General features: G+C 45.1%; 1 protein-coding gene across 1 annotated transcript in view; it reads right to left on the bottom strand.

Moving 5' to 3' along the window:
* ACO1 (aconitase 1) overlaps positions 1 to 16,794 on the bottom strand; it is a 56,752-nt gene extending 39,958 nt beyond the window's left edge. The window contains exon 1 of the mRNA XM_080819744.1: positions 16,688 to 16,794. The gene's annotated coding sequence lies outside the window, so the exon portion shown is untranslated. The remainder of the gene's footprint in view (positions 1 to 16,687) is intronic.
* Positions 16,795 to 17,079: the final 285 nt, after the last annotated feature.

The following is a 17,079-nucleotide window of genomic DNA, read 5'->3' as shown; positions in this document are numbered from 1 at the left end:
GGAGAATTGTTTGGTCGAGAAACAGTGTCTTTGGAAGGTAACCCATCCTGAAATACCAGCTGGGTGACGTGTCCAATGTCATGATGCCCTCAGGTCCATCTTGTGCATGGATACAAGGAAGAGCAGGAGTGGGGAGAGAGTGTTGAATGCCAGATTTTTTTTTTTTTTTTTTGTTTTTTTTTTTTTTTTTTTTTTTAATTTTAATAAACATATAATGTAAGAATGCCAGATTTTTAAGGTAAAAATTTTTTTTGTTAATTTCTAAAAAAAAAAAAAAAAAAAACCCAAAAACTAAACATTAGGCACAGGCAGACAGATCTGAGACATTTAACAAATGAACCATGCTGTCGGTAAAAAAGGTACAGGGAGTTCAGAGCCACGGCTCCACCCCAACCACAGTCTTGCTGCCAGTCAACCTTTGGTCTCAGTTCTGGATGCCTGCACGTGACTCGGAGAGCACTACCATTTGTGCTTACGTGGCATTAACCGATCCCCCCCACCCCCATGCCCTCGGGACACCTTGTCCTAGGTGCTACGAAGGTGATGAGACAGGATCAGAGAATGTTGAGCCTTCTGGAAAGAACCTTAGACATGCCATAGCATGTTCCTGACGAGAAAACAGGCCCCAGGAAGAAAGTGGGGTCAGTGGATTTATGAGTGGTAGACCTAGGAAGAACATACAAATGACTTTCTCTCCAGTGAAATGCAAATTTCTGGCAGGGGGGAAAAAGAATGCTTAAAATCCTTTAAAAGTAAAGTTGAAAAAGTACCACTCAAGGCACTTTCACATATCACAATCTTCTGGAGCTTTTGTGAGCTAGTTCTCTAAGCATGGACTGAGCCTTCCATGGGGTTCCAAACTGCAGAGGACCGACTGTCAGCTACACTTTGGGAAAGAAACTTAGGGCCAAGTTTTTAACAATCTGCCCTGGGTGAGTGAGTTTATTCCGAGAGGCAGAGGAGTAAGGGCAAATAAATTTTACTGATACAAATATCGAACATACAATTCCTTACTCAGATTCAACATAAGAAATGTGAGCTAAGACTCACATCAAGTAATGTAAGTGGAATAGAAAAAATTGCAGAATAATATGTATACTAGAATCTAACTTAAGTTAAAAATGCAAGACTATTAGTATATATTCATCCATATACACACATACCATCATATATGCAAATGAATACAAAAAGAAAGATCTAGAATAAGGTTAACATTGATTATCCCTAGATAGAATACATGGTTTAAAGGGCAGGGCGGCAAGGGGTGGGGAGGACTTTCAACTTCTCAACAGAATCCAAGCTCTGTTTTCTGCAAGCATGTTTTCTTTGTCACTTAACTTTTAAAAAGCTGGTACGGGGGCACCTGGGTGGCTCAGTGGGTTAAGCCTCTATCTTCGGCTCAGGTCATGGTCTCAGGGTCCTGGGATCGAGCCCCCCCTCGGGCCCTCTGCTCAGCAGGGAGCCTGCTTCCCCCTCTCTCTTGCCTGCCTCTCTGCCTACTTGTGATCTCTGTCTGTCAAATAAATAAATAAAATCTTTAAAAAAAATTTTTTAAATGATGAGAATTTATTTAAAAGTAAACCCATTCTGCTCCCCAAATGCTGTCCTTTGTCACCACTGATGCAGTACACTGGTTCTGAAGAGAATCTGTGAATTGTTCACATCTAACTTTAGACGGACTTCTTGCATACCTCGTATCGGTCAAACGTTATCAATCCAGGTGGGACCCCTTCCTACTTACCACCCTCCCCAGCCCCATCTCCACTTCCTCCCTCCCCCAACAATCCCAGCAGGAGACCAAACCTGCTGCAGTTATCAAAAATATTACAGTAAGAAATAGATGATCATTGCAGAAACATTAGAAAGTGCAGATAAACAAAAAGTAAATAAAAGTCACCACAGGAGTCTGGAGTTTCACCTAACATGACCTTTTTTTTTTTTTTAAGATTTTATTTATTTATTTGATAGAGACACAGTGAGAGAGGGAACACAAGCAGAGGGAGTGGGAGAGGGAGAAGCAGGCTCCCCACCGAGCAGGGAACCTGATGCGGGGCTCGACCTCAGGACCCTGGGATCATGACCTGAGCCAAAGGCAGACGCTTATCGATTGAACCACCCAGGCGCCCCCTAACATGACTTTTAAATGGATTTGGATCTCTTTAAAAAATGGATTAGACCTCACGTTGTTTTGTAAATTGCTTTTTTTTTTCCCACTCAGCAATACATCTTTATCAGGCCAGCATGTGATATTTTATATCACTTTTAAATACACTATAAAAATCTATCATCCAGATATACAACAATTTACTTAAATCTCTTATTATTAAAATACGTAGCTTGTTTCCAAGTATTAACATTCAAACAATGCTGCAACCTTTGTACACTCTTCTTTGAGTAGGTCCTCAACCCATTTCCTCCGTATAAATTCTTAGCTTTTGGTTCCTAGAAGTAGGACAGCTGGGAGAAAGGATTTGCATGTCTGGATTCTGTTCAACGTCACCACGTGGCCTGGGAAAGACTGTTCCCACTCAGGACCCTTCTCTGAGGCAGCGAATGCAAGTGCCTCAACCAGGTAATGTAATTCTTTCTTACTTTGGACAAATTGAGAGATTAAAAAGCTAATCTTGGGCATTTCTTTAATTGCTAGTGAGTGAAGGTGGAGACTTTTTCATCTGTCCCTTCACCATGTGAATTTCTTCTTTTGTGAACTGTCTGCGGTCCAGGCCAAACCGAGATGGCCTCTGGTGACCAAATGTTCTCATCTCTGTGGGGAACTTGACTGAGCTATTAATGTGGCTAAGACACGGCTCTGTAACCCTGTAGAGGCAAGAACGGAGCCCGAAACTCTGATGGGGCCCTAAAATCTTAATACAGTTTGACTCCACGCTGGGGTGTGTCATGAACCTAGCTGGTTAGAGCAAGGTAGGCGGCCCCTTTAGCTTAAATCATGGGCAAAATCCCCATTTGGTTCAGTGAGCTTTGCTATCTGTTAGGCAGACTTAACTTCCAAGCCCAGACAGCAATCTTGCAGATGGGTGTTGATGTGGGAAACAAAGGCAGAAGATTATTAAATTTCCTTACTAATTCCAGCCCATTGACAAGTTTTTGAAACAGGCAGAGTGACATTCTTCTAGGGACTCAGCTCCCTCGATGTTGAATTGTTTGCTAAGGGCAGAAGGCAATCTTAGCCCTACCCCCAAGATCCTGTCGGTCTACTTTAACATAAAAAAATTCCATTGGGAACTTCCTTTATCTCTCCCCTCTCCCTCCCATACACATATTAGAACTCACCCTCCAAGCATATGACCCACCGATATACATCTGAAAGGTCCCATGACTGTGTTTTTACTAAACAATATTAAATGACCTTTCCCAACAATAGATAAGCCCCCTCGGGATCCTGGGAACCTTGTTTCCAAAATACCTGGGAGGCCTACACTATCCCTACCCCCTCCCAACTTGGAGGTACATAATGGGCCATGCAGCTTTTTCTGCCCATGGGTCCTGTCCCTGTCAGCTTCCAGCCCTAATGTCTTTCCTACATGAGGTTTTGTGTGGGAGACTGAGTTTGGGGTCTGGGCAGTGCACTGTTAAACCATCACTCTTGCTAGAAGCACATCTCGGACCACGCACCCAGCTGGCAGGGAATGCCGCACCACAGGGCTATCCCGCACAGCCAGATTTGTGGAAACGCATGGAAAAAGGCGACTTTGGCTAAATGCCGGTGACAGATACGGTAAGATTTAGCTCTTTGAGTCACTTTCCAGCCATTGGAGTATATAAATCCAAGATTTAGCTGCTTCTGTTATCAGAGTTGAATCCTCTCCGGTTATCTTATGATAGAGAACGAGGCACAGATATGAATGGGCCCCACAACCAACCGCAGGATTTCTGTGGACCAGTAGGAAGGAGCCGAGGAAAGTCATCTCCTGCCAGCGGTAGGGCGTGGAGGACAGAGGTTTTGTTTATTTTGGGGAGGGGTGGGGAGTGTGCATATCGGATTCCAGGAGAGCTTGTATAGTTTGAAAGAGTTTGCAGGTGATTAGTCGAGAATGGTCTAAAGTGCAGACAATACATCCTCCGGATTGTTTATTTATTTAGGCTATCTAAAGACACACAAGAGTGGATTTTTAAAATCTGTGCTAACAACATAAAGAGGTTTCTATTTCATGAGGTTGCCCATCTCTCTTCTCACTTTTCCTAAATATACCCATCCTGAATTTTCATGGCTTCCAACTCTTAAAGTTAAGGTCACTGCATCTCTGAAGTTCACTTCAGGTCACTATAAGGATTAGCTATGCTTCATTTCTTTTCTATTTAAAGAGAAATTAATTGGTCCCACTTCCCAAACTGACTGTTGTGTATCTAAACATCAGTGCTACTTATAAACAACTTTTTGTCAAAAGTGAGATTCCAAGGATGTCTATGTAAGCATAAATAAGACGGAGGTCAGAACCATGCAGGCCAGCAAACCACCATGGCTTGTCAGCTGGATTTTTTCCACATAGTGGAGAACCAGAAAGATTAGTTCTTTGCTTTATTTGATGTAGTTGCATCTGGAAAACAGGAGTAACTAAATATCTCTGGATCTTCCCAGAGACCAGGTCACGTCTTTGATCCTGCTAGCTATTCGTAGAAGAAATTAAACACACACACACACACACACACAGAAAGCGCATAAATTGGACACTGGTAACTGAAAGAAGTTTGAATGAGAAGCCCTAAGAACAATCGTCTATTTGGGGAGAGAATAAAAAAAGAAGAAGAGGAGCACAGAAGCAGGGTCTTGCAGAAAGGAAAGGCTTTATAAAAATGTAACCAAATCCATGAACACATATCTCTTGAGCACTAATTATATGCGAGGTGCATTCTACGGTGTGACCGTGAACAAGACTCTGCCTTCTGTATTAGAAAGTTTTGCCATTACACAATGACTTGTCTTATTTTTGTTAAATTTTTAAACTATCAGTCTGTTTTTACTTATTCTCCTGTCTCATCCTGGACAACTGACCAGAAAGCTCCACATATATTCCTGGATTTTTAAAAAGAGCCGTTAACAGTGGTGAAATGATTGAGCTCCATTTCGAATGAGCCACACAACCTTTCTGTGCCTCAGTTTCCCAATCTGTAACATAACATAACAATGATCCTAAAAAGTCCCTCCTAAGTGAAAAAATTCCATGATTCATTCATTCATGTATTCAACACATATTTATATTAACCATCTAATATGTGCCGGAAACTGTTTTAGACACTGGGGATACCCAGGAGCAGAAGTGACAAAGTCCCTGCCCTGGTGGTGCTTCCATGAGGAGGGAGGGAAGTAGGGACAGAAGAAAGACCACACAGCTAAATAAAGACACAAACAGAATGTCAGAGCGTGACCAGCTCTGTGGATAAGCAGGATGAAGGCAGTAAGGAATGCTGGGCCGCGAAGGATACTGGGAGATGAAAGGAGGATCTCACTGATACGCAACCACTTGAGCAGAGCCTTGAAGGAAGTGAGGGGACAAGCTACTGACTAGTTGGAGGAGGGGTGAGATCATGTGCAAAGGCCCTGAGGTGGGTCTGAGGAAGGCAAGTAGGCCTGAAGAGGGCGAGTGAGGGCAGAAAAGGAGGAGACAAGGTGGGGAGGCGGCAGAATTGGCCACTCTAGGAACTGTGACTGAAGACCAACTACAATGCACTGTCCTAGTTTTACACTTGGTTTAAATTATAGATTCCCAATGTCAGAATTTGTTAAAGTTTGATGTGAAATTAAGTCATAGCATGAAAATACTAGATGGCATTTAAAAAGTAGCTACTTCCTGAAATCTAACCCTTCTGTTTCCTTAAACTTATTAAGTAACTCTGGACATTTTTAACAATGTGTCATAAAAATGATCATGACTCACTTGTTAGATGTATACAGCCACTGCCAAAGGCAACAGTGAGGATTTGGGGGACCATGGCCATGGCCACCGCACTGTCTGATCCAACAGCCCCTGTCTCATTAAGACTCCCAGTTCTAGGCTTGCTGATTTCCAAAGGAGAAAGGCTTCCCCGACACATCCTTTAAGCTCATTTTATATTAACTGCAGTAGCACAAACTCAAAAGAACAGAAATAGTTTTAATTTTTGAAATCACTGCAGGCTAATACAAGCAGTTTCACAAAAAGTTTTGTGAACTTCAGAATTTCTAATTCCTGAGATGCACTGGGAAGAGAAAGTCATTGTGAGGTCACAAAACATTTGGCCAGAAAGGAAAGGAAGAAGCGGGGCAGGGCACCCCCCCCAGTCGTCCTGACCCAGGCCTCTGCTCCTGACCTCATCCTCTCCTCATTAAGGTCAGTCCTCAGCTCCTTCTCGGAATGTGGGTCCCTACTCTGTAGCAACCCACAGTGATCAGTGGGGCTTCAAAAATGACACCTGCAGACAACCCAGAAATGACATTTGCAGAATCACATCCTATTGGATCTAACTTCTGAGAGCAGGAAGAGTGGGATAGGGGCAGACAACTGTGCTTTTAAAAGCATTATGGGGCAGGTCTAGTTGATATCCATTCTTTTAGAAAGCTGCCAGATTTCCTCAAGCTTCTGAACTAATTTTGTAGATGCTTGGTAACGAACTTTTCTAACCCAAATTTTAGGAAATAGAAACAGTGTCACCGCAAAAGGCAAGGTGTCAGGCTGCTAGGGTCTCACAGGGCAGCATTTATCCCTACAAATTCACCTAGTATCTGAGGTCATCTACCCCCACCCCCCTCGGAACTGCTTGGACTAGAGGATGACCCACACTAGCAGAGTTCCCAGAAGCTTGAGGTATAAACCCATTATTTGCTGATTTTCCAGAAGAAAGGCAACTGCCGGCAGGACCCAATACTCCTGTTTTTGGACCATCACATTCTTCCCCCATTAGCAGTATAGCGACGTGGTCAGGAGCTGGAAATCCGAAGCTAGATGGCAGGCTTGTCGAGAGGCGGAACTAGAACTCAAAATCCACTGCATCAGACCCTAGAGCCCACCTGTTGGGCAGCTCTGCCCTAGTTCCACTGGTAGCCCACACAGTGACATGGCATCTGTATGCAATTGCCACTTCACTGCCTCAAAGATGTGACAAGCAATAAAACAGCATTAGACACACCTGGCGTCTGAGCTTCTCTGGGTTGTCTCAGAGAAGGGATGCAAGTTCATTCACACACAGGACTTTTACAGACCACTGGGATAAAGGGATACTAGTCCCCATTGCTCTTTAATCATCATATAGACTGGTGAGGCATTAATGACAGCTACAGCAGGGGTGAATGGTGATAAAGAAGCCTCTAGGGAGAGCAGCGTGGGGGGGGGGTGGCACAGGAAGGCCTCCAGGGATAGGCAACACCAGCCACGAGCCTCCCAGAACTACACAGAAGGAGGCTGAAAGAATATTCTGGGCAGAGAAAACAGGACTTGCAAAGGCACGGAAGTGTGACCCCATGGAAGTCAGAAAGTCCCAGGTGGATGAGGTACAGGGTTCATGGGGACAGAGCTAAGAGAGGAGCAAAAAGTGAAGGGCAGGGTCTACATTACAAAAAGGTTCAGATTTATCCTGAAGACAAGAGGCACCATGAAAGGATTCGAGGCTGAACTCCCGGAGACCTGATTTGATTTTCTGAGGTCACTCGGGAGTCACAGGGACTGCCTCAGGGGAAGGATGCTGACTGGTGTTGGGGAGGCAGGTTACCGCGATGTTACCGTCACCAAGACAGAAAATGAGGTCAGAGGCAAGTGATCCCAGCGAGAGTAAAGCAAGCAGAATGGACTGAAGAAGAGAGATGAGGAAGAAGTCCAGGACAGTTCCCAGGTGACTCATCTGGGCAAACTGGAGTTTGCCAAGACTGGAGCCAAGATACTGGTTTTAGTGGTGGCGGCTTCGGGATGAAGACATCTGGCAGGTGGTTGCCTACGTGGGTCTGGAGCTCAGGAGCTCTGGGCTGGGACAAAAGTTCGGGAGAATGGAAGCAGCATGTAGGCACTGTGCCATAAGTTCTCCATCCGTCTGTGAGCACTGCAGCTGGGGACACGTGCTGGGTGCCTGGGGGCGCCAGGCACCTCAGCCACGTTGTCTCACGTGGTCTGTTAGCGACCCTGTGAGAACGGCATCACCATCCCGTTTTACAAGCAGGAAGACTGAGGATTAGAGGGGTTAAGTAATCTGCAAAGGCTGGTAAGCCTTGGTAAGTGGCTAAGCTGGGGGTCAAACTAGGCCCTGTGATGCTGGGCTGACTCTTGCACCATGTTGCCTCAAGTCAGTGGCACAAGTGATGGAACTTATGGTCACTCCTCATATGAAAACCCAAGTTAATCAAATGGACTTAAAAAATGAAATCTCATATTAAAACAATCTTCACACTCCAAGGGACATATGTCAAGACTAGAAAGTCAACCTCTATTTCCCCTAAAATATCCTTGATTTTGGCAAAATCGGCATGATAGGTAAGTTTGAAAGGATGACCTGATGTCAGTAATACAGACAACATCAGCATTTAAGATGCAACTGAAGGGGCACCTGGGTGGCTCAGTCGGTTAAGTGTCCGACTCTTAATCTCAGTCCAGATCTTGATCTCAGGGTTGTGGGTTCAAGCCCCGCACTGGGTTCCATGCTGCATGTGGAGCTTACTTTAAAAAAAAAAAATGCAACTGATTACTTCACTGAGCAAATAAAGCTTTTATGAAACATACCACCCTTAAAACCAATCCTGAGACTCGTCCTTCTGCCACCACTATTACAGAACTGTACTTTCTATATGCCTCTCCTAGCATAGCTCTTGCGTATAAGAGACCATCAGCAATGATATATTCACCTCTCCTCTTCTCAACCCAAAATTCAAACCTGGTGATCATGTAGGATACCCTTAGGCTGACAAAACCTCTTCATGAACTACACTACAGTGTACATATTTTGCTTTGTAATTTTACAATAATGGTTATAAAAGGGGGTGCCTGACTGCCTCAGTGGGTTAAGCCTCTGCCTCAGCTCAGGTCATGATCTCAGGGTCCTGGGATCGAGCCCCGCATCAGGCTCTCTGCTCCACAGGGAGCCTGCTTCCCCGCCCCCCCCCCCCCACCGCGCCCTGTGCCTGCTTCTCTTCCTACTTGTGATCTCTCTCTCTGTGTTAAATAAATAAATAAAAAATCTTTTAAAAAAATAATGGTTATAAAAGGATGATGAGGCAAAGGAGTAACTAAGTCCTCCAAGTCCTCCATACATATCGGTTTGAGCAAGAGTCCAGGCACGTCACACTATCCAAAGATGGGCCTGCTCAGAGTTCTCCTTAAGCCAAGAAAAGACAATGAGACAGAACCACACCAGCACTTAGCCACAGCAGCCTTGCTAATTCATCAGAAAGTGGATTCATTCTTATAGCAAAAGACTAAGGCAGAACATGAGGGATCTGAGAAATGACTGGTTCAAAAAGTACCAGATCACTTCCGTGGTTCTATGGCATTAAGGGATACATAACTTACCTCAACAACCTGGTTTACCTCCCAAAGACATACAATATTGAAAAAGACAGTTTCCTATCTTCACACATTTGCAGCACCTAATCCCAAAGCCCTCAGGTTTCCAATCCAAGCCTAAAATCACACTCCCCTACTTTTTGCCTTCGGCAAGATTCACTCCATCTCCCTAAGCCCAGGTTTGCGTCCTTGCAGATTTAAGGTAACCATACCTGTCCTGGGCTGCTCTGCCCAGCTCCTGAGGGTTGCTCTGATAGTTATACATGGCAACAGTGCAGCACGGTGTGCATGGGGAACTCTATACCTGTGAGCTACCAGCATCCATGAGACTGGTATCAACTTACTTCATGCGGCCTGTGGGTCCGACATGTAGCCTATTTCTGTTACTGAAGATTTAAATCTACATTTTAAAACACAATGGATATTCTAAAATACAGTCAGAGTCACTCTTACCTAGCTGGGGTAAAAAAGCATTCGAAAAAAGCAGAGAAGAGCTATAGGCTCCAGATATATATGTGAAAAACTGACAAGTGACCATAAAGAAAAATTATTTTCCTCAAAAAAAGTTGCCTTTCTATATTGGCCCCAATTGAAAATTCATTACAATTCTTTAAAGTCTTTTAAAATCCTTGCAGGTGAGGGGCACCTGGGTGGCTCAGTTGGTTAGGCCTCCGACTCTTGATTTTGGTTCAGGTCATGGTCTTGGGGTCTTGGGGTAGAGCCCCACATTGGACTCCACGCTCAGTGCAGAGTCTGCTTATCCTTCTCTCTCTGCTCTCCCCCTCTAATAAATAAATAAATCTTTAGAAAAATAAAATAAAATCCTTGCAGGTGAGATCAAATGTTCTCGGTCCCAGGCTGTATCTGAACATTTTCCTTTTAGTGTGATGCGTTTCTTTTATAACCAAAAATTTTCTTCACTGAATGTAATCAAGTCAAATTAATTAAGCACATATTTCTGAGCACCTTCTCTGCATTAAGCACTGCGAAGTACCACTGGAGAGGGAGGTCAGGAAAACACTCCTTGTTTCATAAGAACAGTACAATATAACAAGGAGACTAAGATAAGCACACAAATAACTATAATATGCTAAGTAAGGGTCATAAAGAAGGTCCAGTAAAGAAGACAGCTATAGCCTGGGGAACTGAGAAAGGCTTTACAGAGCACTGGGAGAAGGAATGAGAGCAGACTGATTTAGACTCGTAGGCAGAGAGAAGAATGAATGCAAACACAGGGAAGCAGGAAACACAGCAAGGGCTCAAGGGCTGGGCAGTTGTTCATTTGGGCTGACATTAGGGTAGAATATGAAGAATTTTCCTACAGCATCAGTGCATGCTTTTTTAAAAAGACACAATAAATAATAAGTTTTTGTTAATTTATACTGTTGAAAATAAGAAGCTAACTCCTGAAAGAGGGAAGAAAAGAAGTGAATTTGGGGAAAGGTATAGATGGACCAAGATTGGCCAAATGTTCACAATTGTTGAAGCTGAGTTTATACTCTCTACTTCTTTACATATCTGAAATTTCCCATTAAAAATAGCTTAAAGGGGCGCCTGGGTGGCTCAGTGGGTTAAAGCCTCTGCCTTTGGCTCAGGTCATAATCCCAGGGTCCTGGGATTGAGCCCCACATCGGGCTCTCTGCTTGGCAGGGAGCCTGCTTCCCCCTCTCTCTCTGCCTGCTTCTCTGCCTACTTGTGATCTCTGTCTGTGAAATAAATAAATAAAATCTGTTAAAAAAAATGCAGCTAGCATTTATAAAAAACAAAACAAAACAAAAACAAAAACCAAAAAAAAAAAACCTTAAAAAAATAGCTTAAAAAGGGGGGTGCTTGGGTGGCTGAGTTGGTTAAATGTCTGACTTTTGATATCTTCATCTCAAGGTCCTGAGTTCAAGCTCCATATTGGACTCCACACTGGGCATACAGCCTACTTGAAAAAAGAAAAGAAACAAAACGAAACAAAGGCCATTTATTCTAGGAAGATGGTCAGCTGATAGCTTCTCAGGTAATGGCACTAATCCTATGCACTTTCTAACCTCTGGGTCACCTGGAGGAAGAGGGAGGGGCTGAGGTTGGAGCCAACTCCACAGGGAAGTGGACAAGCACAGCCTGACTGAGCTCTGTCCGTGGGCCCGTTTTTGGTTCCCCATGCCTCTTGCTCCATATTTTTTCTCTACTTCCCACTGGAGAAAGGTAGTAGGCAGGCATCTGCTATGAGACAAGGCAGGAGAAAATGAAGGCAACTGTGCTGTCCCCAAGATACAAGTAACTGGGTGGTTATTTTTGGTCCTATCAAATTTAATAGCTGTTTGAATTTACTATTTCTATTAAATTGAATACTTGTTTAATACATGCTAGAAAATACTGATTAGCAAAGTGAAGAAAATTTAAAAAGCAACTTCACCCCACCAGCAAGAGAAAACCACGGAGCCTTTGGCATATCATTTGCCTTTGTGCATGTGTATGCAGCCCATATACGCATGCATGTGCTTTCTCTCCTCCTGAAAACAGGACCACAGGAAACTATTCTTGGGTAACCTGGTTTTAATTCTAAAAACTATACTTCATGACAGGTTCATGAAAAAACATTTTACAACAGTAATCTAAGGGATGCATAATAGTCCATAAAAGAACACCCATCTGGTACTTGTAATCTTGGACAGGGGGTTAAGTCGTCTACTAACATGGTTTGATCTGAGAGGCCTCTCTTCCAATATTATTTTGAATTAATATATATAGTAGTATATATACTAGTTCAGAATTGTGATGTGACAGTTAAAATAATTTGTTTTATTAGGGGAGAAGGGGTGGTAGTAATATTCTTACCAGAGAAATAATCCTATTTTCTTTAAAAAAGTATCGGTTGTTGGGATTTTAGTTTTTTGTTTTATTTTTAGGTTATAAAAGCAATACTTGAATGTTGCAGGGTAGGCAAACACACAGTATTTACAAAGAGTAGTAAGTGAAGAGTTCCCATCTTTCTTCTACCCCATTTCACTGCCCAGAACTGGCTACTGGTAACAGCTTGGTATGTCTGTCTTCTAAACATTCCTAAGACTCTTTTAAATACATGGAACAATAATCGCACAGCCACATATCTTAGGTTCATATATAGACAAATATGCACATATAGGTGTGTATACACACACAATGTAATCCACAGTGTATATAATACAAACACATGTAATGATGATTTTCCCTCCTGTTTTTAACACTTTTGTCCCTCTCCCAGGAATCAGAATACCTGTTAGAGACACTACTGATTTTTGCCTAAGAACACCCAAAATTCACATGCTGGTTTAGACTGCAGGTCTATCAGTCCCAGCATAATACCTGAGCTGGCTCCTAAGAGAGAGGCAGCTGGGAATAAAGACATCTTCCCTCCTCACCATCCATGGCTGTGTCCTCAAAATTGGAACATACTTGGCCTTGATTTAAACAACCTACTATGGATTCTTTTTCAATCGATTCCAAATTTTTTGCAGTTGGCTCTTCCAGCTGTGTGTCCTCGAGCACCAAATCTGTGGTATTCATGGATAAAGTCCTAAAGAATGTCCCTTTCCATGAAATCATCTCCTCAAAGCATGGCTCCTGTTCTGACATTCTAAGATGAGTCTGTAAACTATGGCCCAGCCCCTGTTTTTATAAATAAAATTTTATTGGAACCCAGCTGTGCCTATTCATTTGCATATTGTCTGTGGCTGTTTTCACACAACAACAGAGCTGAAAAGGTACAAGGACAGTAAGAGACTGTAGAGCCCACAAAGCCTAAAGAAAAGTCTGATTCATCTTCTAGGATATGATAGAAAACAGACTGTTTGTTCCCTATGAAAAGTTCTGGAGGAACTGAATCACATACCCCATATTCAGTGTCTTTGTCTAGGCAAAAGAATTTATTTTATTATTATAATTATTTTTAAAGATCTTGTTTATTTATTTAAGGGAGACAGAGAGAACACAAGCGGGAAGGTGGGGGAGGCAGAAGGAGAAGGAGAAGCAGGCTCCCCGCTGACACAGGGCTCTATCCTCCGGCCTTGAGACCAAGACTTGAGCCAAAGTCAGACACCTAACTGACTGGGCCACCCCGGTACCCTTAAAGAGTTTCTTTTTTAAAAAATACAGGTGACCCTTGAACAATAAGGATGTGAACTACATGGGTCCGCTGATCCACAAAGTACAGTAAAGTAAATGTATTTTCCTTATGATTTTCTTCACATTTTATTTTCTCTAGCTTTACTATAAGAATGCAGCATATCATACACATACATACAAACTGTGTTGTAATTGTTCGTGTCATTGGTAAGGCTTCCGATCAGCAGTAGACTATTAGTAGTGAAGTTTTTGGGGAATCAGAAGTTATACCTGGATCTTCAACTGCGCAGGGAGTCAGTACCCCGACCTCCATGTTGTTCAAGGGTCAACTGTACAAACACACGAAAAGCACGCGGGCTGTCACGGCAGCACTGGTGCGCCGGAAACCTCTAACCACTTGCTCTCTGTGGTGCGCGAGCCCTGATTCCGCCATCTGCTGATTTCCGTGGTGTGGATATTCCCATAACGGCTAACTTAAAGCTAAAAAAATGTGATGCCCTTGAACATGGAGCTGGGAAGAGATGCACACAAATGCCAATGCAAACCACTGGCTGCTTGGTTATCAGTGGCCCAACCACCCACTTTAAAGATGTAGACACTGAGGCCCAGAGAGAGTGTCTTGCCCAAGGCTGCCCCAGTGACTGGAACCGACTAGAGCTCATTTCCCAGTACAAGGTCTGGCTGCCTACCAGGGAGTCACCTCCTCCATAAAAGGAAGAACAGAGAAAAGAAGGCATATGGTAGTAAGGGTTGGTTTTATCATTATCGTCATGGCTTGGGACTCTGGCTTTTTCAGCATGTGCTTCAGATCACACAACTGGTAGCCGTAGTGTTCTTCCTGCAGGACCAGGTTTCATGCAAACACTCAACAGCCGACTGGCTCCATTAACCAGCAGTTACCTAAGCTACCAGACCGTAACTCCAGAAAGACCGGGACTGCATCTGTTTGTGCTCACTACCCCGAAGTGTCCAGCACGGGACTGGGCCCTTGGTAAAGCAGGCAGTCAATAAACAAGTGCGGAAGGGATAAGAGACCCCTACCACCAAAGTGGAGTTTTACTCCAAGAACACAGCCGGTGCACAGCGATCCCATTCCCTTCTTCCACCTGGGGCCAGGGCAACAACAGATGCAATCCACTTACGTGCTTTAACATTTCTCAACTATCAGCTTTAACATTTCTCAACATTTCTCAGTATCCAAGCTGCTTCATCAGAGCAGGAGAGGCTCTGTGGATGGCGGAGCAAAAGAGAAGACAAAGAGTCGGGGAATCATTTTCCTTTGGTGCACACATGTATGTAATTTCTATCTGCAACTTGTTTTCACAGAGCATGAAGCCGAGGAAAGAAACCAGTGAGGGATCCCACCCACCACACACCAGGGCGTCGAACACGGCTTTCTGGAAGAGGCTGAAGCAGGGCTGGTCCAGGGGGTACACCTGGAAAGTGGAAAGTGGAAGAGCAGCAAGACTGGGGAATCCTGATACTACTTCAATAAGCTCAAGGCTACACAAGTACAAACAGCATTGACCGTGGAGGAAAGGAAGGCAATGTTCTTTTGGAAATGACTTTTTGACTACTTGGTAACTTCACACCAACCCCTACACACTTGGCATGGGCTTCCTGTGGCCACTTCTCTGAACCCACAGGTCCTTTCTGCCATATCACTGCTGCAATCGGGGCACACAGACAGGCCAGCTCTATGGGCACAATAACAACCAAATCCATCTGTGAGCCTTGCTGAGTTTTCAGGAGACTACTGGGGCTCATCATCTCTTATGTGGGAACCTAGTACTTAGTTTCCAAAGGGAGATCAAGCTTGGTCCCAAATTCCAGAGGTTAACATTGTCCATGCATGCGGTGGTGTGTGTTTCCATTTAGAGCAAGCAACCCAAGGAAGAGGCAGGACAAATGACTTAAGCCTCCAAAGCATTTCCTACACCAGTGGTTCTCAAAGTGTGGAGCTGGTATCCACAAGATCAAAAGAACTTTCATTATAACACCAAAGATGCAATTTGTCTTTTTCACCATCATGTGTTCAGGATTATACAGTGGAGTTTTCCAGAAGCAACATGATGGGATACTGCAAGACTGAATGAAGAAGCAGATAGAAAAATCCAGGTGCCTTTTAATAAACCTGACATCAAAGATATTCGTAAAAATATAAAACAATGCCACTCTTCTCAGTAACATTCTGTTTTGGAAAATATGGATATTTTCATAAAATGCTATGTTAATATATAATAGGTACGCTATTTTTAAAAAATGGATTATTAAATACGGTAGATTTTGTTTTATATATATGGTAAATATAAAAAATACAGCCCACATAAACAAAAGCTCTTTGGTATAGGAATTTTCATGAGTGTAAAGGGGTTTTTGAGCGCCCCAAAAGTTTAAGCACTGCTGTCCTAGAGGCTGTGTCTCCCCGCCCCCAAGCCTGTGAGGAGGGTTATGTGTGTTGCAGGAAAGATGTTCCATTCTGATGTCTGGCTCAATTAGGAAAGGCAGCCCATGCTCCTTCCGGGATCTCTGAATCTATGAAGGTAGGCTCTGTGCCCAACCGTTCCACCTCACCCCATTTGCCCCTCACTTGGTGTGGATTCCCCGACCTGCCGGCTCAGTGAGGATTTCCCTATTCCGCAAACCCGGGCGCGGTGGGAACTCCTTAGTGAGGCCCGCACACCCTCCTGGGGTTAGGACACCCCAGCGAAGTCCGCACACCCTCCTCTGGGTTAGGATTCGCCAGTTCGGCCGGCCTGCAGAGCCTGGGTGAGGACTCCCCGTGAGGCCCGCACAACCTCGGCGAGGACTCTCCAGCGGCATGCACAGTCAAGGCAAGGAGGGACGAGGAAAGCCATTTCCAGTCCCCGAATCCTGCGCCCGCGCGGCACAGGCTGGAGACGAGCGGAGAGGTCAATTCCCCGGAGCTAGTCCCCTCCCCGATTCTCCCTTGGGCCTTCCCGGCTTCTCTCCAGCCCCGGGCCGCTCTGCGCACGTCAGTCCCTCTCGGGGAGGGAGCCTCGGGCGCCGCGGAAGAGGCTCGCGCCGACTGCCCCGGGGACAGGGCGGCGGGCGCTCCCGCCCCGGGACATCCGTCGGGCCGGGCCGGTACTCACCGCTGAATGCACAGCCAGGATCTGACGGGCGGGCAGGCGCCAAGTGCAGAGCGCGCTCCCCTACGCTGCGCTGTTCCAGGGGCCGCCGCCTCCGCGCCCCTCCCCCAGCGTCCCCCGGGGCCACCGGCGGGTGGGCGGAGCAGGGGCGGAGCGGGGGGCGCAGGGCTCGGGCGCAGCCGGGCCGCGGCCGGAGGGGCGGGGCGGAGTCTGTCCCGGCTGCCCCGCCCCGCCCGGCTCCGGCGACCTCGCCCTCGGCGGCAGGGGGCGGTGGCTAAGGGCTCCGCAGCAGGAAGCGGGACGCCGCGTGCTCGGCTGGGTCCACCCCTGCGGGCCCACAGCCTGGGACGCGGGTGGCTTTCGCTCACTCTGAGGTATAAGGTGCGACTGTCCGG

Source organism: Martes martes, assembly GCF_963455335.1.
Source record: "Martes martes genome assembly, chromosome: 12".
NCBI classification, from domain to species: Eukaryota; Metazoa; Chordata; class Mammalia; order Carnivora; family Mustelidae; genus Martes; species Martes martes.
This window is presented reverse-complemented; position numbering and strand designations above follow the sequence as displayed.